Consider the following 27,867-nt stretch of genomic DNA (forward strand, 5'->3'; position numbering starts at 1 on the left):
GTGCAAATATTATATATTTCTTAGTCACTGAAAAGTGCAATTAAGGCAAAGGTTTATCTTTGTGTGTATTACTTTGTTGTTTGTGTGACTATTTCCTGCACAATTTGTGTGTGTATATATGTTACACTCTAACTCACCACGCTTTCTAGGGATGCTCTTTCAAATAACACAATATCAAAAGTTTCTAATTTTAGTTCTTGTATCTAAAAGGGAAGGAGCATTCAAATTACCCAGCAGTATAAAATCTTGACTCCATAATACTTTTAAATTATAGGTCAAACATGTTTAAAGGTGAGTTATTATTTATGTATTTTTAAATATGACTATGAAATATAAAGGCTACTTAGAATTTTACATAATTATAATTATTTGTCAAATACATTGTTTTCTCAAATACAGTTTCAATTAGAATTTTAAGGCCCAAAATGTCATATGTTGATTATAGAATATCATTTATATGATCTTTGTACTAGATATAATTTACATTGCTTTTAATTTGTTTTAAATATTTTTATTACTAATGTATTTATTTTATTTTTACTATTTGTAACCACTTCAGGTCATCTGAAACTTTAGATGGTGTGACTTTATATAAGTTTGTTCACACAGTTGTTGTTTTTTTAAGTTTATTTACTTATTTTGAGAGAGAGAACAAGTAAGTGGGAGAGGGACAGGGAGAGGGAGAGAAAATCCCAAGCTGTCTCTGCATTGTCAGCTGAGCCTGATAACAGGCTCCAACTGTGAGATCATGACCTGAGGCAAAATCAAGAGTCAGTTGCTTTAACCAATCTTGCCACCCAGCTTCCCCTGTTCATACAGTTTCATGTGGCTAAAGAAACAGAGGTCCTCAGAGAATAAGAATCTACTAGTGTGTGTGCCAACTGTTCCACCATTTTGTTAGCTAGGTCACAAGGGGAAGTTTACACAACTTCTAAGGGGTCTGAAAGCTCTCAGCAGGAGGGAGGAAAGGAAGGGACAAAAGCAGGGAAAGAATGTGTTTCATTTTGCACAACCAGAAGTTCCAACCAGTCTGAGGTGGTTTGGTGCTGAGGACCTACGCAGAACCCCCTTCACAGTTGTCCTAAAGTTACTTGTAGCTCATTATAATATTATGATCTCCTCCTATGGGCAGAGTTTTCTGCCATTTTTTGAACAGAAGATGTATGTCCCAGCATGTTGTCATGCTAAGCATGCACAATTGAACCAAGATGCCTGTGCAAGCCTCCTGCCCCTGCCCTCTAGTATAACTCTGAATAAAAGCTTCCTATACTAACCCTACAGGGAGACAGTACTTTGAGAGATATCTCCTGATCTCCTCACTTGTAACAAGTAATAAAAAGTTATTTGCTTTCAAAACTTCCATGAAAAAATTGATGTATCCCAAGTTGTGAGCCCCTTGAGTTTGGCTACAATTTCTGTGAGAATCTTTGTTGGGGTAATACAATTTCTCTATATATGTCTCATGAAAAAAAGTAACAGGTACAAATATTTATGTATAAGTATCTGTGAACAATTGCTGATAATAACAAAGGAATTGGAAACAATTTAAATGTTTATTAAAACAAATTGCTAATTAAATTCTGGTATATTATGCATTCACCACCTTTGCTAAAGATATGTGTTTACAAATATCACTATGTGTATGCAGAGAGAGAGAGAGATTAGAAAACAATATTTTGATAAACAATATAAATATGTTGTTTTTATATACTGTTTACCAATAAGTGGTTAAATTATGTATGTATAATGTAAAAAACTGGGCCATCTCGGGAGATTATCTCTAGAGATGAAAGCTGATATTAAGAAAACATCATGGTAAACACACACACACACACACACACACACAGAGCTTCTCCTTGGTAACACACCCTGAGTCTCCAGACAGTGATTATTGTTCTTTGTTATTCTGAATACAATGACAACTCCTGTATCCCAAAAGGAAATCAAGCATTCAAGACTTTAAAGAAATCTGTTGCTACTTATTCTATCTAGATATAGAGCCATTCCACAGTTTTCACATATGTTAAATCCTATTACCAATTCTATCTTCCTACCATACAGATTGTGCTTACTAAAAACTGCAATTTTTGACTTCTGCACCTATGACTCTCTTAGCACCACACCGCCTCTTTTGTTTAAATTCCTCCAGAGGTAATATCTGATGGGGTTAAAAATCGCCATTGAATACATTGTTTTCACAAGATACCTTATCACGATATAATAAGCAGACCAGAAATGCCTGACTTCATTCAAGTTTTGATCTCTGTCTCTAAGATTTGTGTACAAAAAATGAGGACCCATGGGATGTAATCATAGCAGAACCTTTATTTTCATTCTGTCACATTCTTTAAAAATATTCTGTAGATATCTCCTTTGCCCCTAGATAAAAACTTGAGCAAATCTCATGATTTTCCAGTATCCTCTTAAGGAATTTAGAATTTTCTATCACTTTATGTCAGAAAACACAGCCTTGATTTAGAAATAATCTTATATACACTTTGATATTATTACTCAGCTCTTCAATCCGAATTGAACAAGTTAGACTTATTTTTTTGTCCTTCTCCTAACTAGTGCAGGTAAGAAAAGGCAGGTTTTCTGCCCTTTAAAAGGAGCAAATACTTGGAGCCTTCATTCTTTCTTGCTTTCTTTGTTTGCCACTCATTAGCTGCTATTTCTGACCCTCCAGGATCAGAGCAAAAATGAGAAAGAAAGGTAAAGGGACATAGGGAAATTTCTACTTGGTAGCTCCTCTTGTGAAAGAGCTTAGCACATTGTGTGCTTGGCAAAGTTCACTCCTTCTCTCACATATCCACTCTGGGCCTATCAACTAAAACTCCATCGACCTGATGTTGACCATGATGGTCCTTCAGCTGGCAATTCTTTTCCCAAGTGTGGCTTTCCAGCAATCCACTCCACACAATTTCTATGTCTTCCCTGAAGACAATATTTTTGGCTTGGGTAGGACTTAATTCCATCCTGGCTATCTCCCAAATGGACTACATGTGGTCCATAGGAAACATTTATACAATTTTTGGCCTGATAAAATAAGAGAGCACAGGCTAAATGCAACACAGAAGCATCTTGTCCCTTACTCCAGTCATTGGAAAAGCTAGTCGAAATATTTCATTCTCTATTTTCCTTTTTGAAAGTCACAATCTTGGTTAATGAAAACATCTGTATTAGTTTCCTAGTGTTAGCTTTGCACAGTGGCAGTATCGTAGCCAGTGAGGTTTATCCAAGGCGCGATTATTGCTAATAGTTTCCTAGTGTTAGTGAACACTGCACCACAAATTGGGTGGCTTAGAACCATAGAAATTTATTGTCTCACTACCCTGGAGGATAGAATTCTGAAACTGAGGTGTTGGAAGGGTCTATGTTCCCTCTGAAACATTTAGGGACAATCCATCCTTGCCTTTTCCTACCTTCTGGTAGTTTGCCAGCAATCCTTGGCATCCCCAGATTTACAGCTTCAGCACATCAATCTCCGCCTGTGTTATCACGTGACAGTCTTCCATCCTGTGGCCATATGTCCCTCTTCTCTTCATATAGAGGTAACACTCATAGTGAATTAGAACCCACCTTCATGACCCCATCTTAATGTGACTACATCTGCAAAAGACCCTATTTCAAACAAAGTCACACCCATAAGTACCTGTGGTTAGGATTTCAACATAACTTTTTGGAGACTCAATTCAACCCATAACAACATCTAACTAAGCTCTTCAAATGGTCTCCTTCCCTCCACATTTACAAACACTCACACCACCTATTTTATCCTTAGTGTGTGGATGTGGTGGTAGGAGAGGGGCTTACAATACAGGAATAATTTCCTTTAAATAATTTCAAGGGGAGCAGACTATGCCACCCCAGAATGTGCCACTTTGGTATGTGCATTATTTCAAGCTGAAGATAATCAAGGCCCAACAGACTCAAGAAGTGCTTTTACCCTCCCTTTAATTGCCTAAAATAACTTAGAAAGGGGGATTGTCCCAGGAAGACAACTATTATCAGGGATAACTCTTTATATCAGACAGACTTATCTGCAGGGCATGACAACCATTTGTTTGCCAAACATTTGCTCTTCTCATCTTCCTATGAATTTTCTTCCTGCCTTTTGAGACCTAGGTCCCTTAGGTCAGGATGGTATTTAAGTCTCCATTACTTTAGTGCTAAAAAGCTTCATATTTTTATAGGGCTCCTGTATGTACAAAACTTGTTTTTAAGTCCATTTTAAGACCAGTCACCCCACTCCCTACCACCCTGCCTTTCTACTCATCAACCCCTTGGCCAATAAACCAGTGATTTCATTTCAATTACTATAGATTAGTTTTTCCAGTTCTAAAACTTACATTAATGGAGTCGTCTAGTATGTGTTCATTTTTTATGGATATACATTTTCATCTCTGCTGAATAAATATCTAGCAGAATTACTAGGTTGTATATTTAATATTAAGTGTATATTCGATATTAAAAGAAACTTCCAAATGGTTTCAAAGGTTGTAGTTACTTCATAACCTTATCAACCCTTGATATTGCCCATCTTTTTAATTTTTGCTATTCTAATAGGTTTATAGTTTTATGTCATTATAATTTTATTCTGCATTTACCTATGACTAAAACTATTGAGTTTTTTCTTAAGCATTAGCTAATAATGTATCTATTTTTATCAAGTATCTATTCAAAGCATTTGTCTATTTATAACTTAGTTGTGCTGTTAAGTTGTAAGATTTTAAATAAATGATACAAGTATACATATACTTTAAAAGGTATAAAATTAAATGTGTATGTGTATACTTTCTTTCAACAGTATTTTGTAGTTTCCAGTTTCCAGAACTATATATACATACACACACACACACACACACATATACACATTTAGGAATATATATATACATATATATATATATATATATATATATATATATACACACACACACACACACACACACACACACATATATAAATGTGTGTATATATATATGTGTATATATATACATACATATATATATATATACCTAAATATATGTGTGTGTATATATATATATTCCTAAATATATCATGTCATTAAAATCTACATGATATTTTTAAATTCAATTTTCAATTGTTTATATACATAAAAATTCCTTTTGATATGCTGAACTAACATTTTATGACTTGGTAAACTCATATTAGAGTTTATTAAATCTAGCAACAATTTTGTATATTCCTTAGAATTTCTTACATACTTGATCATATCCCCTGTAAATAAATTTACTGCTTTGTTACAAACTGCATGCTCTGTCTCCTTTTTATCTCTCTCTCTCTCTCTCTCTTTTCCCATTCTCTCTCCCTCAGTCTGCCATCTTCTTTGATGTCCCTGTCTCCTCCATCCCTTTCTTTTTCCACCTCTCCCTCTCCCTGGTCTATTGTATTGTCTATGACCATGGTGCAAATTTATTAGAAATGGTGTGAAGACATTCATCCTTGACTTGCTCCTGATCATCAGGGGAGAGAATTTCATATTTATCACTGAGTATATGTTAGCTTCATTTTTTAGGCTACATTTTCTCAAGTTGAAGGAGTTCCTTTCTTATCTGAGAATTCTTATGAATATTGATGAATTCTGTCAGATAATTTATCTGTTTTTAGTGAAATTATGACTTTTTTTGGATTTTATCAATATGACAGATTGCATTGATTGTTATCAAAGTTAAAGTAATCTTGAATTCCAGGGATAAACTCTATTTAATCATGATGTAATACCATTTTTGTACATTGGTAGATTCTAAATGCTAATACTTTTATAAAATCTTCATAGATATTCATACACACACTTACACACACTATCAGGCTGTAGTTTCCTTGTAATGTTATTGTCTTGTTTTGTTCTATGACTTAATAAAGAATATTACATCTCCAACTGTGATTTTAGACTTTTCTACTTTTTCTTTTGGTGTTTTCAGTGTTTACTTCATTTATTTTTAAACTCTTTCTCAAAATACTACTTAGATAAGGCATTTATATGTTTATTTTATAATAATATCACACATATTGCCAACTAGCCTAAACAGTTTTTAGAGTTTAATATTTATCATTAGGAGGTTTTCAGTTAAATATTTGTCAATGAGAAACAAGAATAATGCTTTCATAATATGCTTACATCAAACATAAAATGTGTTTATTAAAGTTATACAGAATTATGAGATAGAGTTCATCACTACAAGTCTTTAGAGTATTGTCTATAATAATAAGTAAGCCATTTGGTAGGCAAAAGTCACATATATCCTGGTATGGGAATAATGGGAAAACAACATGAGGTTGAGCTTAGGTGAAATTGAAATTAATTTTCACAGTTTAGTTGCCGGGTGGTCTCAGATGACATGGCTGTTTAATCTTAGCTAGTACAGGTGTGAAAGTCATAATATGAAAACTGACACATTCAAATAGAAAAAGAGACAATATTATAATTAGACTTCATACTCATGGTAAAGTGTGAAAGAAAAAGCTTTTTTACACAGTGTCTCTGCCTTGTGAAAAAAACTATGTAACTTTTTGGAAAATAAATATGGACATGACATAGCTTTCAGTGTCTGTATTATTTGTAACTAAAGGGTTTTTTAGCTGATGTTATGTGGAAGAATTTTCATTTACCAGTACCCCAGATCAATTTTTAGAGCCATTCCAGTGATGGAAATATGCCTAATTGCCTGGTGCAAGATCCTTTTTTTATTCCATAGAGAATGTTGTTTTTAAATCAGAGCACATCCTGTCCCTTCTTCTATCTAATTAAGACAGAAATATGATTTGGCCTGCTCAGCACAAAATTGGCTGTAGAAATATACCCATTTGTTAATTTTGGTAAGCCTTTACTAACAAGATATTATGTATGTATTTATAATTGATAATATATTGAGCAGTATCATATATATATTGGACCTACAATATGTGGCTGAGCAGCTTACACTGCATAATGAACATTCACAGCATTATGGCCTAAACAGACATACAACTAACTTGTATTGGTATTTTCTCTATAAACAAAACATTATAAAATTGAAAATGTATTTTATTACATTGATTTTTACATTTATTTTATTGAAAATATATTTTATTACATTGATGATTACATTTATTACCTATGCAGAACTATTGAGACTAAAATTCACATTTACTGGTAAGAAAATCCCTACTGAAATAGCTAGACCTTTTACTGCCATTGAAACTTACCTATCTCTGATTTATTTCTACAATATATGGTAAATTTATTATTTCTCATATGAAATGCCCATATTATATAATTCCCTAAGCCTTATATTAAATTTATTAAATTGAGGACCTATCAATGGTATCTCAAACATAAATACATTTGATTTGTTAGTAACACTTATCTATGTAAATAAATTGGTAAGCTAAAGACAGCATTCAAGTATACAAAATAACTCTAATTCTTCATTATTGAGGACGTTAAGCTTTGAAAATGAAAAAATGTTTCCAAGGTTGTATATTAGGATTTAATCCATTTATTAAAATTATAGGAATAAGATGTAGTTTTATATTTAACTATTTTATAATCCTTAAAAGGACCTCTCCTTTAGTTAAAATATAAGCAGACCAGCAAATTTAATCTGTGTTTATCTTTGAGTTACACACACGGAGAATTTTTGGTCATAGTACAGTGTTTGCATAGCTTCACTATATAACAGATACATGTAATACTATAATTATAGGATAACATGTATTTTGTGTTATAGTAGTAAATAAAAATGTACTAACCAAAAACTAGGTGTTTTTACACTTAACTAAACTTTCCTTACAACACATAATTTTAAAGTTCAATTTAAAGTACGTCTCCTAAACATACTGAATGCATTACATCCTATTATATTGAATATAAAATGTTATATAAATTAATGAGGTTTATAGGATTTGTGTACATAATGCAAACTTTTATATCAGAAAAAAAATCTCAGTGAATTAACATTAAGAGTTGGTTACTCAACTTTCAATATGTCTCAAAATCCAATATGGTTGCCATTAAGAAATCATACCTTGTCTCTTTATCTTGTGAAGGTGACCTCCTTAACATATGCCCACAAGGTATTAGCAGAGAGTGGGTGACAGAAAACAAAAAGATCACAATCCAAATTTCATTGTGTTACACATCCCTTTTCCCCACATTCTGTTAAGTGACATTGGTCACATACTGCCTAACTCCATGAAAAGAAAGGGTAGAGACTGGGAAATATAATGTTCCTGTTTGCCCAGGAGAAACACAAAATATGTTTGGAGAAAACATGGTTTTTCTTTTGTCACAAACACCAAACAAAAGGAGCAGAAAAATCAAAACCATATGCATAAGGTGTGACTTACATTTTCTGAGATTTCCAAGGCAGTAATGCTGCTGAAAATACTGGATATGTTTGGCAAGAACAAGGATAATGTAACCGATAAACCACAAGTGCTCTATCCACTAAAACTTTCAGGAAAGCAAAATTAGCTCTGAAAGAGTAGACTGGAGAATTTCCTCTTCTACATTTCAAAATGGTGTTAAATATTCATGAATTATAAAATACTTTTCTTCTGTACTAAATTAGTTTGGTATTTCTTCAATGACCAGATTATCTTTTTATATTGAAAATATAATTTTCTTTTACTATGGATAAAAATCTGGGAAAAAACATATTTCAATGAAAAGCTGAAGTGTTCTAATAAAGTATCACTAAACAATTGTAGTTACAGAATATGAATGTGGACATTACTGTGTTAAGCATTTTCCTATATCTTATTTAATTTACATGAGATATTATTCTAAATGGATTTTTATTATTAAAGAAACAAAAACATTATTTTACACTCAATAGAGCCCCACTTTATGAGCTAATATTGAGTCATGGACCAGAGGAATAAAACAATAATTATTCTTTATTGTAAAGTTATAATCTACTATGTAATTAATTTGCCATAATTCTCCCTGGTGACATATTATGTTCTTGGCTCACAGTAGTTGGGTCTTGCATCATAGTTTGTTAAATAATCACCACAGTATTCAAAAGTATGACAAAACTTGTTGCCATTATTTTATTTACTGCTTTTATAAAATCTGGAAACCAAAAGACATGCTAAAACATACATCTAAAGCTACCATTAGGGTTAATTATACAAAATTATTTATGAGATATTTACCTGGATAATAAATATTTGTGCAGTGACCTAACACTGAAATAGAAGTACCATCCCTATAAACCAAATGAAAGCTAGAACTTAAAAGAGAAAGACTTAATGATTTCTGAAATGGTTTCTTAGCTAGGGAAGCCAGGTGAAAATTAAAAATAAACAGTTGGAAGGCACCTGGGTGGCTCAGTCTGTTGAGCATCTGACTCAATCTTGGCTCAGGTCATCATCTCAGGGTTTGTAAGTTTGAGCCCCTCTGCTGTCAATACAGAGTCTGCTTAGTATTCTGTGTCTCCCTCTCTGCCCTTCCCCTGCTCTCCCACTCAAAATAAATCAACTTAAAAAAATGGCTGTTACAAAACATTTTTTGTAGTCTAATATTTGGTTGCCAAAAACTTTAACTCTTTTGCATATTTTCTGGGTAAGATTGCACTGCATTTTACTTGAATCAGAATGTGAAAAGCATACATATTTTTTTTTTAAAAAGTTTCTTTGGAAATTATCTGTCTACATCTGGGATTCTAAGGTTTATATACAAACCAAAAAAAAAGTTTTCTAATCATCTGTAAGAAAAATATCTCAGAAAAAACCTATCAAGGGCTAATAAAATATAAATAGATACTGAAATGATTATTTGATAGAGTAAGGGATTCTATGAACAGTTCCTAACTTGTGACCATTTTCTGGGTTTCATTTTCTCGATTATCTTGACTGATATGTTCATACTATGACCATAAAAACAAACAAAAAAAAGTAGGTTATCACAAAGATGCCTGAGAATCACACCTGACCTTAATTGCAAGTGCACTTCAAGCATCTGTTACCAAATTTTAAAACTAGTAACTAATTTCAAATTCACCACTCCATTACATATGACTGAAATCAGTACTATTAATACTCTTATCAGAAGTGTTATTGCTATTTTATGAAAAGTCATGTTTTGTTTTAAAAAGAAATAATCAAAGGGCACCTAGGTGGCTCAGTCAGTTAAGCGCCTGACTTCAGCTCAGGTCATGATCTCACAGTCCATGAGTTTGAGCCCTGCATCAGACTCTGTGCTGACAGCTCAGAGCCTGGAGCCTGCTTTGGATCCTGTGTACCCCCTCTCTCTGACCCTCCCCCCACTCGTGCTCTGTCTTTCTCTATCTCTCAAAAATAAATGCTAAAAAAATTATTTTTAAAGAAAAAATCAAAAGTGATAATTTGAGGTACACAAAAAACCTTGTATGCTTTTTAATGCTCCTACAAATATCCTAAGAGAACAGGTGTTTTTTTTTTTTAATTTAAATCCTATTGATGATTTTTGATGCTTGATGTTGCTGAATAGAGTGATGACTATGATAAAAGTGTATATAAAAGTTTAATTTGTAGTAATAAATTTGTTTGCTAGACCAGATGTTAAGCTACTCAATTTCTTTGAGACTTCAAATGAGCTTTATATACCCAATACTCTTCTCACTCTTCATAACCATGATTGCTCAAAATAATCACAGCACTGATGTATTAGGTGATTACAGTTTATAGATTACGTGAAATGAATGACAGCAATTTTAAGTGACTAGGAGGAGAAACTGAGGTAACAGTTATAAAGTAATTGCACTATCCATGAAATAGTATAGTAATATTCAAAAGTGGAATTATTAGTTGTAAATGTATCTTTCACATACTAGGGCAACAAAAACCATAATTAAAGATGTATAACTGAGATGATAAGAAATGAGGAAAAAAAAGTGGAGTCATATAAAATACCAAATTAAAATTAGAGGAGACAGAAAATAGTGGTATAAAAAGAGCCAAGGATCAGAATACAGTTTAAAAATAGGTTAGAAACCTATTATATCAATAATCATTTAAATGCCAGTGATGTAAGTTCACCAATTAAAAGAGACAAGTCACAGTGGATTTAAAAAAAAGAAGAAGAAAACAGACCTAACTAGATGTTGTTTATAAGAAATCTACCTTCATGAAAGGAAAAAATAGATAAAAAATAAAGGAATAGAAAAAAAAACATATACCATGCTATGACTAGTCAGAGGAAATCTGTAGAAAATATATTCATTTAAGACAAATCCAACTTCATGGCAAGGAAAATTTTCAGATATAGAAAGGGCTCTACATAACATAAAGGGGTTAAGTATCCAAAAAGACTTAAAGATTCACAATGTGCATGAACCTAAAAGCAGAGAGTAAAAATATGTGAGACCAAAATGTTAGAAGTGCAAGAAAAAATACGTGAAACCACTATTATATTTGGTGATTTCCATACCAATCTCTCAGTAATTCCAGATTCAGCAGGCAGTAAATCAGCAAGGATATAGTTTGACTGGACAGTACCATCATCAGCTAAATCTAATTGGCATTTTTTATAAGATTTAAAAAAAAAAATGTTTTATTTATTTTTGAGACAGAGACAGAGCATGAGCAGGGGAGGGGCAGAGAGAGAGGGAGACACAGAATCTGAAGCAGGCTCCAGGCTCTGAGCTGTTAGCACAGAGCCTGACACAGGGATCGAACTCATGGACTATGAGATCATGACCTGAGCTGAAGTCGGATGCTTAACCGCTGAGCCACCCAGGCACCTCTAATTGACATTTAAAGAATACTTCTTTTATTTCCCTTGGCTTTGGAGAGATGTCAAGTAAGAATTTGCTGCAGCTGAGGTCAGACATTGTTTCCTGTTTTCTCCTCTAGGATTTTGATGGTTTCCTGTCTCACATTTAGGTCTTTCATCCATTTTGAACTATTGGAACCCCATCAAGATAAAAAGCGTCTGCACAGCAAAGGAAACAATCAAGAAAACTAAAAGCCAAACAACATAATGGGAGAAGATATTTGCAAATGACATACCAGAAAAGGGTTAGTATCAAAAATCTATAAAGAACTTACCAAACTGAATCCCCCCCCCCAAAATAATCTAGTGAAGAAATGGGCAAAAGACATAAATAGACACTTTTCCAAAGAAGACATCCAGATGGCAAATAGACACATCGAAAGATGCTCAACATCACTCATCATCAGGGAAATACAAAAAAAAACACAGTGAGATATCACCTCATACCAGTCAGAGTGGCTAAAATAAGAACTCAGGAAACAAAAGATGTTGGTGAGGATATGGAGAAAAGGGAACACTCTTGCACTGTTGGTGGGAATGCAAACTTGTGTAGCCACTCTAGAAAACAGTGTGGAAATTCCTCCAAAAATTTAAAATAGAATTACCCTATGACCCAGCAATAGCACCACTAGGAATTTATCCAATGGATATAGGAGTGCTGATTTGTGGGACACATATAGCCCAATGTTTATAGCAGAACTATCAACAATAGTCAAATTATGGAAAGAGCCCAAATGTCTACCAACTGATAAATGGATAAAGAAGATGTGATACATATACATAGAATGGAATACTACTCAGTGATGAAAAAGAATGAAATCTTGCCATTTGCAACAATGTGGATAGAACTGGAGGGTATTATGCTAAATTAAATAAGTCAGTCATGTATGTGTCATCATATGAAAAAGACAGATATCATATGTTTTCACTCATATGTGGAATTTGAGAAACTTAACAGAAGACCATAGGGGAAGAGAAAGAAAAATAAGTTACAAACAGAGAGAGAGGAAAACCATAAGAGACTCTTAAATATAGAGAATTAACTGAGGGTTGATAAGGGTGGTGGGTTGAGGGGGCAGAGAAAATGGGAGATGGGTATTGAGGATGGCACTTGTTGGGATGAGCACTGGGTGTTGTATGTAAGTGATGAATCATGGGAATCTACTCCCAAAGCAAAGACTAAACTGTATACACTGTATGTTAGCTAACTTGAGAATAAATTATTAAAAACAAAAACACATAAAAATGAATCTAGAAGGGCTGTAATATTGTGGGAGTGTCAGGCACTGAAGACACAAAGATTTGGTCCCTGCCTGCCCTCAGGAGGAGATACCTGGGTCCAACATGTCTAAGGACCATAGGGAAGAACAAGAATGATTAAGAGCTTCAGGGGCATCTGGGTGAGAGGGGGAAAAGGCACTGAACTACAAAAGCCACAGTAGAGGCAAACCAGGCTCACAAGTCATTAATGTATATTCGGGGATTCTCCTTTTTAGGGATTTTATAAAACACATCCTGTTTCCCCTACTTTCTTGCTTGTGTCAAGATACTGGGATAACTGAGTAATTAAAATGTTGCTCTATTCACAATGAAATGAGAAAGAAGAGAAGTGAAAAGTTAGGAAAAAAAATAAAAATTAAACTACTTCTTTCAAAAACAGCATAATACACATTCTTCTCAAGCTCACGTGGACCATTCACCAATATAAACCAAATTTGGATCAACAACTCTTAATAAACTGAAAAGAATAGAAATCATAAAATTTGTTCTCAGATCATACTGGAATTAAGCTGGAAACCAGTAAGAGAAATAAAACTGGAAAACACTGATGTATTTGTAGATTAAATAATACTTCTTCATAACACACGGGTTAAGGAAATTTAAAAATAGTTTGAACTAAATAAAAATGAAAATGAAAATAAATCCTACCAAAATTTGTGGGATGCAAAGAAAACAGTGCTTAGAAGAAAATTTATAAAATTGTATATTAGAAAAGTAATAATATCATTAATCTAAATTTCTATCTTAAAAATTAAAGTATGAAATTAAATTCAAGGTAAACCAGATATAAAGTAATAATAGAGACCAGAAATCAATAAAATTAAAAATGGGTAATCAATACAAGAAAAATCAATAAAACTTAAAGCTGGTTCTTTGTTAATAGAATTACTAACCTCTAATCAGGCTAACCAAGAAAAAAAGACAGAGAGAGAAAAAACACATATTATCAGAGATTGAAGAGGGTCTATCACTACTGAACCCATGGATATAAAAGAATAATAAAAAAATATTATGGACCACTCTTTGCCCACAATCTTGATAATTTTTATGAAATAAATAATTCCTTGAAAGACACAATTTATAAAAACACACAAGAAGAAACAGTTCAGCTGAATAGGCCTACATCTATTAAAATAATAACCAAAACAGGAAGCACAAGGCTCTAAAGCCTTTACTGGTGAATTCTAATGAAGAAATTTCTATAATCATTTACAGAAAATAGAAGCAGAAGGGACACTTTCTAACTCATACTATGAAGGTAGTGTTATTCTAATACCCTGCCAGCCAAAAGCATTACAAGAAAGGAATATTACAGACCGATGTTTTTCATAGATACAAAAATCCTTAATGAAATATTAGAAATAATTCCAGCAGTGCATAAAAAGTATTATGCACTATAAGCAAATGAGGTTTATCTCAGGTATTCAATATTGTTTAAATCTTTGAAAATTAATTATTGAAATCCATCATATCGACAGGCTGAAGAAAAGGAATCTTGACAAACCCTGTTAAGTGAACAGTTACCTTCCTACCTAGTTACTTCTTCACCATTTACCACCCTCCAGCCCAAATTCCTTTGTCTTATCAATTCTTGACCAATTCATTTTATTTCTTTAATTTTTTTTTATCTAAATGGTATAAAAACTTCCTGCTTTTGTCATTTCTTTAGGCCTTCATTGTCTTGTGAAGACAATGTGCATATGCATTAAAAAAATTGAACAAACTCTGTACTTTTCTCCTTAAAAAAAACAGGCTCAAGAAAAATCACATGTTCACACCAACAAATGGAGAAAAAGCATGTGACAAAGCCAACACTTATCCAGGATAAAATCTCACAGCAAACAAGAAATGAAGGAAAACTTTCTCAACTAATAAACAACATCTCCAAAACTCTTATAGCTAACATCATATCTAATGGTGAGAAACTGAATGCTTTCACACTGAGCTTGGGAGAAGGCATGGATATACCATCAACACTTCTATCAACGTTGAACTGGAAGTCCTAGCTAATGCAAGAAAAGAAAAAAGAAAAAGAAAAGAAAAAGGAAACACAAGGTTACAGATTGGGAAAGAAGAGGTAAAACTATATTTGTTCACAGACAATATGATTATTTATGTAGGAAATCCCAAAGAACTGGTACTAATAAGCAATGATAGCAAGTTTGCAGAATATGAGGTTAATTGACTTTCCATATAGCAGTTTGAAACTAAAAACATAATGCTGTTTATATTCACATCCAAAAATTCAAATGTTTAGGAATCCATCTCACAAAATATGTACCAGAACAATCTGAAAAAAATTATCATTTGACCCAGTTCCAGTTGTTATAACAAAACATATCATAGACTGGGTAGCTTATAAACAACAGAAATATATTTATTATAATTCTAGAAGCTGGAAGTCTGAGATCAAGGTACCAACATGGTCAGGTGAGGGCTTTCTTCCTGGTAACAGACTTCTCACTGTATCCTCACATGGTAAAAGCAGTAGCAAGGGAATTCTTCGGAGTTCCTTTTGTAAAAGCAATCCCATTTATAAGAACTCCACCTTGATGGCCTGATCACCTCCCAAAGAGCCTATCTACTAATACTATTACCTTTGGTAGTTAGAATTTCAACATCTGAATTGTGGGATCACCCAAACATTCAGAACACAGCAAATACAAAATTCTGATGAAAGAAATCAAAGAAGGTCTAAATAGAAATATTCCATGTTTATGGGTAGAAAGACTCAATATTGTTAAGACATCAGTTCTTCCTAACATGGTCTACAGATTCAATACAATTCAAATCAAGATATCAGGAAATCATTTTATGGCTACCAACAACCTGATCCTAAAGTTTATACAGAGAGGACAAAAACCCAGAATACCTTACACAATATTGAAGAAGAGCTAAATCAAAGGACTGACACTACCGAACTTTGAAACTTCCTATAAGGTTATAATAATGAAGGTACTGTTGTATGGTGAAAGATGGAACATAATAAGGAGACCAGGAACAGATCTAATAAATAGAGCCAAATTATTTTTGATGAAAGAGGAAGAACAACCCAGTGAAAAAGAGTCTAGAAAGAAAAATGAGGGGAGCCTATGTGGCTTAGCTGGTTAAGCATCTAACTCTGATTTCATCTCAAGTCATGATCCCAGACTCATGGGACTGAGCCCCATATCAGACTCTCTGCTAAGGTGAGGAGCCTGCTTATGATTCTCCCTCTCTTCCTCTGCCCCCCTCCCTCATTCATGCATTCTCTCACTCTCTCTCTCTCTCAAAAAAAAAAGAATTATGTTTAATAAAAGAAAAGAAAGAAAAATGATAATAGAACTAGACATACACATAAAAAATCTATACATAGACCTTATGCATTTTACAAAAGTTAATTCAAAATGGATCATAGACTTTAATGTAAAATTTTAAGATTCCAAGAACATAGAAAATCTAGGTGATCTTGATCTTGGAGATGACTTTTTCAATACAACACCAGAAACTCTGTACATGGAAGAAAAAAATAACAAGTAGGACTTTGTTAAAAGTAAATACTCCTTCTCTGTAAATACACTGTTAAGATACTTCATAGGCAGGCCACAGACCAGGAGAAAATATTTGCAAAACATATCTGATAAAGTATTTGCATCCAAATATGCAAAGAACACTTAAAGCTCAACAATAAGAAAGCAAATAATAATGGGAAAAGATAAGAAGACACACCTCACCAAAGAATATATAGAGAGGTCAAATAAGCATATTAAAAGAAATTTAGCATCATATGTCATTAGAATACTGCAAATTAAAACAGTAATTGGATACGACTGAACACTTGTTAGGATGGCTAAAATCCAAAATATATCGATTACTTTCAAGATGTGGAGTAACAGCAAATTTCATGCATAGCTGATAGGAATGCAGAAATGTACAGACGTTTTAGAAGGTAGTATGACAGTTTCTTACAAAGCTAAACAGTCATATCACACTCCATGATATTTACCCAAATGAGTTAAAAAATTGTGTCCAAACAAAAGCCTGCACCAATTGTTTAAAATATGTTTATTGATATTTGCCCAAACTTGGAAGCAACCAAGATATCTCTCAAATGGTGAATGGTCAAACTATGGTACATCAATACGATGGAATATTATTCAATGATAAAATGAAATAAACTATCAAACCATAAAAGACACAAAAGAAACTTTAAATGCATATTGCTAAATGAAAGAAGACAATCTGAAAAGGCTACATTCTGTATGATTCCAATTATGTGACCTTCTGGAAAAGGCAAAACTATAGAGACTATAAAAAGATCGGTGGTTTCCAAGAACTTGAATGGAGGGTAGGAAGATGAATAGGTGGAACACAGGGTTTTTAGGGCAGTGAAAATACTCTGTATGACACTGCAACAGAAGATATATGACATTATATATTTTTCAAGACCCAGAGAACTATACAAATTAAATTCTGGGGCACCTGGGTGGTTCAGTCAGTTAAGCATCCGACTTCGGCTCAGGTTGTGATCTCACCGTTTGTGGGTTCAAGCCCCATGTCGGACTCTCTGCATAGAGCCTGGAGCCTGCTTCAGATTCTGTCTCCCTCTCTGTCTGCCCTTCCCCACTCGCACTCTGTCTCTCTCTCTCTCCCTCTCTCTCTCTTACAAATAAATAAACATTTCAAAAAAAAAAAAATTAAAATCTGAATCCTAATGTGAACTATAGATTTTAGTTAATAATGTATATAATATTTCATCAAAAATATTCAATTTAGTTAATATATCAAAAATATACAATTATAATAATGTATAACACTGAGGGAAGAGGTTAGTGATAAAGTAAATTCTGGGTGGGGGATGGACACATACAAGACCTTTCCATATATTCTGTTCCATTTTTCTGTAAATTTGAAAATCTTCTAAAAAGTAAACTCTATTAATTTAAAGAAAATAGAGATTTTTGTGGTGTTTTTAAAACAACATAATTTGAACAATTCTGTTTGAAAATAAATTGATACCTATGAGTGGAGTGTTGCCTCAAAGATTATAATTTTGGATTTTAAAATCTGAAATTGTTTAAATTGAATCTAAAATTGTTTAGATTGAATCTAAAGTCTAAAATTGTGGCAAGGGGCCAAGATGGTGGAACAGCATGGAAATTTTTTTGTGTGTCTCTCATCCCTGAAATACAGCCAGATCAACACTAAACCATCCTACACACCTAGGAAACAGATTTGGGGATTAACACAACAATCTGCACAACCTGAACCAGAGAACTCAGCAGGTATGGAGCACGGAGAGGTGAACTGGGGGAGAGAGAAGTCACAGAGGGCAGGGGCTGTTGTTATTTGTGGAGAAAGGACAGGGAGCTGGGAGAGTACACAAGCATCCCCTGGCCCCAAAGCAGCTGGAGAGAAAAGAAAGAGTATGCAAGTGACAGAACAAAAAAGGGAGAAAGGAGAAGGTTTAAATTCCATTAAGACTCTGTAAACAGGGGGAGTGCAGAGTATGAAACTACGCAACCCTATACCTGTTAGTGCTCTAGTGGGAAGAGAAAATCCCCAGGAACAGAAAGCAAGGTCCTCGGGGTCCTCAGGCCACACAGGGAGAGGTGGTTCCCCTGTTGGGAAGACATTTGGTAGAGACTGTGTGGCCACCCCACAGGCAAAGAACTCAGCAGACCCCAGAGAACATCCAGGGGCACGCTGGCACCCAGCAGCAGTCTCTGGGCATCAGCAACACAACAGTCTGCTGAATGTCCCTGGGGGTGGGCTGGCACCTGGCCATTGCTTAGTGAGACCCCGCCCCAGAAGGTCTGAGCAGGACAAAGCACAGTTACTCAAAAGGGAGAGGCTGGGAAACACAGCCATATCTGAGATAAAACTCAGGAGGAGGGTGCTGCCTAGCAACCTGATGGCTTGTTCACAGACAGTGTAAAAGCGGGGAGTGTACAGAAGCCGGAGACAAAGGAGGGGTGAACAATTGTCGGTCGGGAGAGCACAGAGTTCTGATATTAGAGACTGGGTAGCTGGGTGATGCCATTTTCACCCCTCCTGCGCATGAGCATACACACCTACAGGTGCCACAAAAATTCACCCCCATAATCTAAGCAGCACCATCTAGTGGAGAAGGGAGCTGTTACACTAAGCCCTGCCCAACTGGCCCAAACTCATTCTTCAGGAACAACACAAGCCTGCTTAGTTTATGGACTATAAAGTGCTTCATAGTTGGACTTGTAGGGGAAACTGATGTAATTTCAATTATACTTCAGACTGTTTACTGGTCCATCTATTCAATTTTTTTCTTTTCTTATTCTTGAATACAGAAAGAGCAAAAATTATTTTTATTTTCCCTTTCCATTAAAATATTTTTCTTTAATTTTTCTACTCATTCTTTTATTTTTGTGTAAATTTCTCAAATTCTATTTTTTTTATTTCCATCATCTCATTTTATTATATTTCATTGTATTTTTTCAAATTTTCAAACATTACCTTTTTTTCATCCTTTCCTCATCATTGCCTTTTTTCACAATTCTATCAAGCTCTTTTCCATAACCAGACCAGAACACACCTAGTATCTAGCACCCTTTATTTGATTTTTGTGTGTTGCTTTTAGGTTTTTAATTATAATTTTCTTTTACCTTATTAATTCCTTATCTTCCTTCAAAATGACAAAACAAAGCAATTCACCCCAAAAGAAAGAACAGGAAGAAATGACAGCAAGGGACTTAATCAACACAGATACAAGCAAGATGTCTGAACCAGAATTTAGAATCACGATAATAAGAATACTAGCTGCGGTTGAAAATAGATTAAAACTCTTTCTGTGGAGATAAAAGCTAGTCAGGATGAAAAAAAAAATGCTATAACTGAGTTGCAATCTCACATGAATGCCATGGTGGCAAGGATGGATGAGGCAGAGCAGTGAATCAGCGACATAGAAGACAAATTAATGGAGAATAATGAAGCAGAAAAAAGAGGGAGATTAAGGCAAAAGAGCATGATTTAAGAATTAGAGAAATCAGTGACTCAATAAAAAGGAATATCAGAATTATAGGAGTCCCAGAATAGGAAAAGAGAGAAATAGGGGTAGAAGGGTTATGTGAGCAAATCATAGCAGAAAACTTACCTAACCTGGGGAAAGACACAGACATCAAAATCCAGGAAGCACAGAGGACTCCCATTAGATTCAATAAAAACCGACCCTCAACAAGGCATATCATAGTCAAATTCACAAAATATTCAGGCAAGGAGGGAATCATGAAAGCAGCAAGGAAAAAAAGTCCCTACCCTAAAGGGAAGACAGATCAGGTTTACAGCAGACCTATCCACAGAAACTTGGCTGGTCAGAAAGGAGTGGCAGGATATTTCAATGTGCTGAATTGGAAAAATATGCAGCCAAGAATTCTTATCCAGCAAGGCTGGATTCAAAATATAAGGACAGATAAAAAGTTTCCCAGAAAACCAAAATTAAATGAGTTCATGACCACTAAACCAGCCATACAAGAAATTTTAAGGGGAACTCTCTGAGGTGAGAAAAGATGAAAAAAAAAAAAAAAAAAAAGACAAAAAGCAACAAAGACTAGAAAGGACCAGAGGCCACCACCAGAAAATCCAACTCTACAGACAACATAATTGAAATAAATTAATATCTTTCAGTACTCACTCTAAACATCAATGGATTAAATGCTCCAACCAAAAGACCTAGGGTAACAGAATGGATAAGAAAACAAGATCCATCTATATGCTGTTTACAAATGACCCACTTTAGACTTAAGGACACCTTCAGATTGAAAGTAAGGGGATGGAGACCCATATAGCATGCTAATGGTCACCAAAGGAAATCCAGAGTAGCCACACTTATATCAGACAATCTAGACTTTAAAATAAAGACTGTCACAAGAGATGCAGAAGGGCATTATACCATAATAAAGGGATCTATACACCAAAAAGATCTAACAATTATAAACATTTATGCTCCAAATGTAGAAGAACCCAAATACATAAATCAAATAGTCACAAATATAAAGACACTCATGGATAATAATACCATAAGTAGGGGACTTCAGCACCCTACTCATAACAATGGACAGATCATCTAAACAGAAAATCAACAAGGAAACAATGGCTTTGAATGACACACTGGATGGGATGGACTTAACAGGTATATTCAGAACATTTCATCCTAAAGCAACAGAATATACATTCTTCTCCAGTGCATATGGAATGTTCTCCAGAATAGATCACATACTGGGACAAAAATAAGCCCTCAACAAGTACAAAAGATCAAATTCATACCATGCATAGTTTCATAAAACAATATTATTAAAGTCAAAATCAACCAAAATTTTTTTTTTTAAATGTGGAAAGATAACAAATACTTGGAGACTAAAGACAATCCTACTACAGAATGAATGGACTAACCAAGAAGTTAAAGAGGAAATTAAAAAGTACATAGAAGGGGCGCCTGGGTGGCGCAGTCGGTTGAGCGTCCGACTTCAGCCAGGTCACGATCTCACGGTCCGTGAGTTCGAGCCCCGCGTCAGGCTCTGGGCTGATGGCTCAGAGCCTGGAGCCTGTTTCCAATTCTGTGTCTCCCTCTCTCTCTGTCCCTCCCCCGTTCATGCTCTGTCTCTCTCTGTCCCACAAATAAATAAAAAAACGTTGAAAAAAAAAAAAAAAAAAAAAGTACATAGAAGCCAATGAAAATAAAACCATAGCCCAAAACCTCTGGGACACAACAAAGGTGGTTGTAAGAGGGTGGTATATAGCAATGCAGGCCTCCTAAAGAAGAAAGAAAGATCACAAATACACAACCTAACCTTACACCTTAAAGAGCTGAAAAAAGAAAAGCAAATAAGACCAAAAACCAGCAAAGGCAGGAAATAATAAAGATTAGAGCAGAAATCAATGCTATCAAAATAACAACAACAAACAACAACAACAACAACAACAAAAAGTACAGCAGATCAACGAAACCAGAAATTGGTTCTTTGAAAGAATTAACAAAATGGATGAACCCCTAGCCAGTTTGATCAAAAAGAAAAAGGAAAGGACCCAAATAATAAAATCAAGAATGAAAAAGGAGAGATCACAACCAACACAGCAGAAATACAAACAATAAGAGAATATTATGAGCAAATATATGCCAATAAAATGGACAATATGGAAGAAATGGACAAATTCCTAGAAACATATATACTACCAAAACTAAAACAGGAAGAAATAGAAAATTTGAACAGACTCATAACCAGTAAGGAAATCAAATCAGTAATCAGAAATCTTCCAAAAAACAAGAGTCCAGGGCCAGATGGCTTTCCAGTGGAATTCTACCAAACATTTAAGAAAGAGTTAACACCTATTCTCTTGAAGGTGTTCCAAAAAGTAGAAATGGAAAGAAAACTTCCAAACTCTTTCTATGAAGCCAGCATTACCTTGATTCCAAAATTAGATATAGGCCCCACTAAAAAGGAGAACTATAGACCAATTTCCCTGATGAACATGGATGCAAAATCCTCAACAAGATATTAGCCAACTGGATCCAACAATACATTAAAAAAATTATTCACCACAACCAAGGGGGATTTATACCTGGGTTGCAGGGCTGGTTCAATAACCACAAAATAATCAATGTGACTCATCACATCAAAAAAAAGGACACAACCATATGATCCTCTCAATAGATGCAGAGAAAGCATTAGACAAAATACAGCATCCTTTCTTGATAAAAACCTTCAAGAAAGTAGGGATAGAAGGAGCAGCCATCAAGATCATAAAAGCCATATATGAATGACCCAATGCTAATATCATCCTCAATGGGGAAAATCTGAGAGCTTTCCCCCTAAGGTCAGGAACAAGACAGGGATGTCTACTTTCACCACTGTTATTCAACATAGTACTGGATGTCTTAGCCTCAGCAGACAACACAAAGAAATAAAAGGAATCCAAATTGGTCAGGAGGAGGACAAATGTTCACTCTGTGCAGATGACATGATACTCTATATGAAGACCCAAAGATTCCACCAAAAAACTGCTAGAACTGATCCATGAATTCAGGAAAGTCACAGGATATAAAATCAATGCACGGAAAACAGTGGCATTCCTATACACCAATAATGAAGCAACAGAAAGAGAAATCAAGGAATCAATTCCATTTACAATTACACCAAAAACCATAAAATACCTAGGAATAAATCTAACCAAAGAGGTAAAAAAAAACTATACACTGAAAACTATAGAAAGCTTATGACAGAAATTGAAAAAGACACAAAAAAATTGAAAAAGATTCCATACTCCTGGATAGGAAGAACAAATATTGTTAAAATGTCAGGGTGCATGAGTGGCTCAGTCAGTTAAGCATCCGACTTCGGTTCAGGTCATGATCTCACAGTCTGTGAATTCAAGCCCCATGTCGGGCTCTGTGCTGACAGCTCAGAGACTGGAGCCTGCTTCAGATTCTGTGTGTCCCTCTCTCTGCCCTTCCCCTGCTCATGCTCTGTCTCTCTCTGTCTCAAAAATAAATAAAAATATTTTAAAAAATTACAATGTCAATACTACCCAAATCAATCTACATATTCAATAGAATCCCTTCAAAATAACACCAGAATTCTTCACAGAGCTGGAACAAATTATACTAAAATTTGTAAGCAACCAGAAAAGACACTGAATAGCCAATGCAATCTTGATAAAGAAAACCAAAGCAGGAGGCATCACAATCCCAGACTTCAAGATGTATTACAAAGCTGTAAGCATCAAGACAGTATGGTACTGGCACAAAAACAGAGACTTAGATCAATGGCACAGAATAGAGAACCCAGAAATGAACCCACAAACATATGGCCAACTAATCTTTGACAAAGCAGGAAAAAATATCTGATGGAATAAAGACAGTTTCTTCAGCAAATCATGCTGGGAACACTGGACAGCGACATGCAGAAAAATGAACCTGGACCACTTTCTTACACCATACACAAAAATAAGCTCAAAATGCATAAAAGACCTAAACGTAAGACCGGAAGCCATCAAAATCCTAGAGGAGAAAGCAGGCAAAAACCGTTTTGACCTCGGCTGCAGCAACTTTTTACTCAACACGTCTCTAGAGGGAAAGGAAACAAAAGCAAACATGAACTATTGGGACCTCATCAAAATAAAAATCTTCTGCACAGTGAAAAAACAATCAGCAAAACTAAAAGGTAACTGATGGAATGGAGGAGATATTTGCAAAATATCAGATAAAGGGTTATCAAATAAAGGGTTAGTATCCAAAATCTATAAAGAATTTATCAAACTCAACACCCAAAAAAACAAAGAATCCAGTGAGGGAATGGGCAAAAGATATGAATAGACACTTCTCCAAAGAAGACATCCAGATGGCCAACCAACACATGAAAAAATGCTCCACAGCATTCATCATCATGGAAATACAAATCAAAACCACATTGAGATACAACTCAGTCAAAAACAGATGTTGGCAAGGATGTAGAGAAAGAAGATCCCTTTTGCATTGCTGGTAGGAATGCAAATTGGTGCAGCAACTCTTGAAAACAGTATGGAGGTTCCTCAAAAAATTAAAAATAGAAATACCCTACAACCCAGCAATTGCACTAATAGGTATTTATCCAAGGGATAGAGGTATGCTGTTTTGAGGGGGCACATGAACCCCCATGTTTATAGCAGCACTATCAACAATAGCCTCAGTATGGAAAGAGCCCAAATGTCCATCGATGGATGAATGGATAAAAAATATGTGGTATATATATACAATAGAGTATTACTCAGCAATCAAAAAGAATGAAATCTTGCCATTTGCAACTACGTGGATGGAACTAGAGGGTATTCTAAGCAAAATTAGTCAGTCAGAGAAATACAAATATCATATGACTTCACTCATATGAGGACTTAAAGATACAAAACAGATGAACATAAGGGAAGGGAAGCAAAAATAATATAAAAACAGGGAGTGGGACAAAACATAGGAGACTCTTAATTATAGAGAACAAACAGAGGGTTACAGGAGGGGTTGTGAGAGGAGGGATGAGCTAAATGGATAAGGGGCACTAAGAAATCTACTCCTGAAATCATTGGTGCACCATGTGTTAACTATCTTGGATGTAAATTATAAAAATAAATAAATAAATTATAGAAAGAATAGAAAAATAAATAAAAACAAGTAAATATATAATGGGGATTAATGAGTGCCCTGGTGTGACAACACTGGGTGATGTGCATGACTGTTAATCACTATATTGCACACCTGAAATGGTTTATCAACTAATTGGAGTTAAAATAAAAAAAAAAAAGCAGTGTCATGAAACTGGAAAAATAAATAAATAAAATTATGGCATTGTTTTAGGGTAGGCAGCTGGCAGTGAGAAAAAAAGTTATCAGAGTATGGGACAGTATCCATATTAAAAATATAGTAGAAAAATATTCAGTATAATACACCAGCAATTGGGGCGCCTGGGTGGCTCAGTTGGTTAAGCGTCCAACTTCGGCCCAGGTCATGATCTCACAGTTTGTGAGTTTGAGTCCCGCGTAGGGCTCTGTGCTGACAGCTCGGAACCTGGAGCCTGCTATCTATGTCTTCCTCTCTCTCTGCCCCTCCCCAGCTCATGCTTGCACTCTGTCTCTGTCAAAAATAAATAAACTTAGAAAAAATAATAAAAAAATAATAAAAAAGATACACCAGCAATAAATTGGAAGACCTATAATACAACTAATTTACCTTGGGTTGGTGGGAGATAGGACTTTAAAAATAGCTTATTGGTGGCATGTGTTCTTTGCTTAGTTGTGTTTGACAAGGCTTTATAAGAAACTCAAAGAATTGATTTTTTGCAATGAAGAAAAAAAGGAATAGAGACAGTCAATAAATTTAGGCATTAAGATGAAAAAGACAACGGATACTTCAATTTTAAATGATAAAAACTAGAAATTCTTGTTAGTGAAGAAATCCATGAAATAAAAATCTGGCCTTGCTACAATGATTAAAACAAGGTCATACCATCGTATGATTCAATATTTCAAACAAAAATGGATTGACAGCGCCTGACAATTCCTTTCAATTATACTGTTACTTGGCTCTTATCTGCACAACGATCATATTAAGGAGGCATTGCTCCAAAGTGAATACACATTATAGGAAATGACTAAAGAACCGAATATTAGCAATGCATCCCTAGTTTAACGTAGTAACACCATATTACTGACATGAAGGAATATGCTGCATTTCATCTACTGTGCAAATCTACAAAGCTAATATCCTCAATATATTTTGACTTTGAAAAAGTCAAATAAATCATTTTGCTTTCCAGCTCAGTTTCTAATCTATATTTAAATTTATTATACACAACTCATGGCTTTATGCTAGAATTCTAAGCAAAATGAGAAGGTTAAAAATACTTTCAGCTTTTATCTGCTAAACCTTCCTACAGTAGAGAAATATAATGCAAAATATTTTCATCCTCAATCAAATTTTTAAATAAGTGTCTTCAAAAAAGAATCTCATGTTGATCTGAATTTTTCTCCATAGGTAATATTTTTGTATATACAAAGTAATTACAGTTGCAGAATATCATTCAAACCTATACTGGAAATGAATAAGAGATCTATAATAAAAGAAAATGTGCTTTGGGTCCTTTACATATTACCACTGAATTTAGAATAATGAGATCATATTTTCTCTTAGGAATATTACTATGATGCTGCCTCTATTAATTAGGTTACTTTAAGAATATGGTGGAAGAGGGGCGCCTGGGTGGCTCAGTCGGTTAAGCGTCTGACTTCAGCTCAGGTCACGATCTCACGGTCCGTGGGTTCGAGCCCCGCGTCAGGCTCTGGGCTGATGATGGCCCAGAGCCTGGAGCCTGCTTCCGATTCTGTGTCTCCCTCTCTCTCTCTGACCCTCCCCCGTTCATGCTCTGCCTCTCTCTGTCTCAAAAATAAATAAACGTTAAAAAAATATTCAAAAAAAAAAAAAAAAAGAATATGGTGGAAGAAATATAACACTATCAGTCTAAAATAGTATCATCCAATAGAGATAAAAATAACAATTTTGAGTGAAGAACTTGTATTAAAATTAAAATGATTTAATGTAAAGATCTTCAAAATCATACATATCAACTTCTTTTAATTTGGAAGAGAATTTTATTTTAAATATTAACATATTCATTCCATTACTGATAGTCTATTGTAGGAAAAACTAAATTCATTAAGGCCGAATTTAACTTTTTCTTCTCTGGGATCTTTCTTTTTTTCTTTCTTTTAATCTGATGCCTTTGTTCTATGGTATCATAGGCTCACAACCTTATTCACTTCAGCAGGGAGTATTACATAAAAGAAATGTTTGAAAGGGTAATGGCATTCACTGCATTACTAATCTATTCTCTCAACTGTTGATTAGCATTGAAATTGATTTTGAACTTCTTGTGACTAAATGACATTAATCTAGCATTTGCTGTTACAAACATAACGCCTATTTCATGTTAGCAGGTGATGACACATCATTAATTTGATAACTTGATGTTGCAACTCCTTACAGGCCATCGAATATATTAGCTCAAAAGAACTTCATAAGAAAAAGTAACTGTAAATATCAGTTGAGTATCTGAAGATGTCACCTTTTTTTTTTGGAAAGTATTTGGACGAGGCAGTTTCAATGCATGATATGGAATTAATGATTCATGTTAGTATCTTCTTTTTTATTATAACTCAGAGCTTTTCAACCCTACCTGTGTGTTAGATTCACCTAAAAAAACTTTAAAAATATTAATATCTTGAGACTGCAACCCAAGAAACTCAAATTTATTTGGACAAGTAAATAATTTATTTGGCCATGCAAGGCATCAGTA

The 27,867-nt window shown here is 34.5% G+C and overlaps 1 pseudogene; it reads left to right on the forward strand.

Moving 5' to 3' along the window:
• The first annotated feature begins 3,195 nt into the window (after positions 1-3,195).
• LOC132660413 (U4 spliceosomal RNA) lies at positions 3,196-3,260 on the forward strand (annotated as a pseudogene).
• The last annotated feature ends 24,607 nt before the right edge of the window (positions 3,261-27,867 follow it).

This window comes from Panthera onca, chromosome B4 (assembly GCF_046562875.1).
Source record: "Panthera onca isolate mPanOnc1 chromosome B4, mPanOnc1 haplotype 2, whole genome shotgun sequence".
Lineage (NCBI taxonomy): Eukaryota > Metazoa > Chordata > Mammalia > Carnivora > Felidae > Panthera > Panthera onca.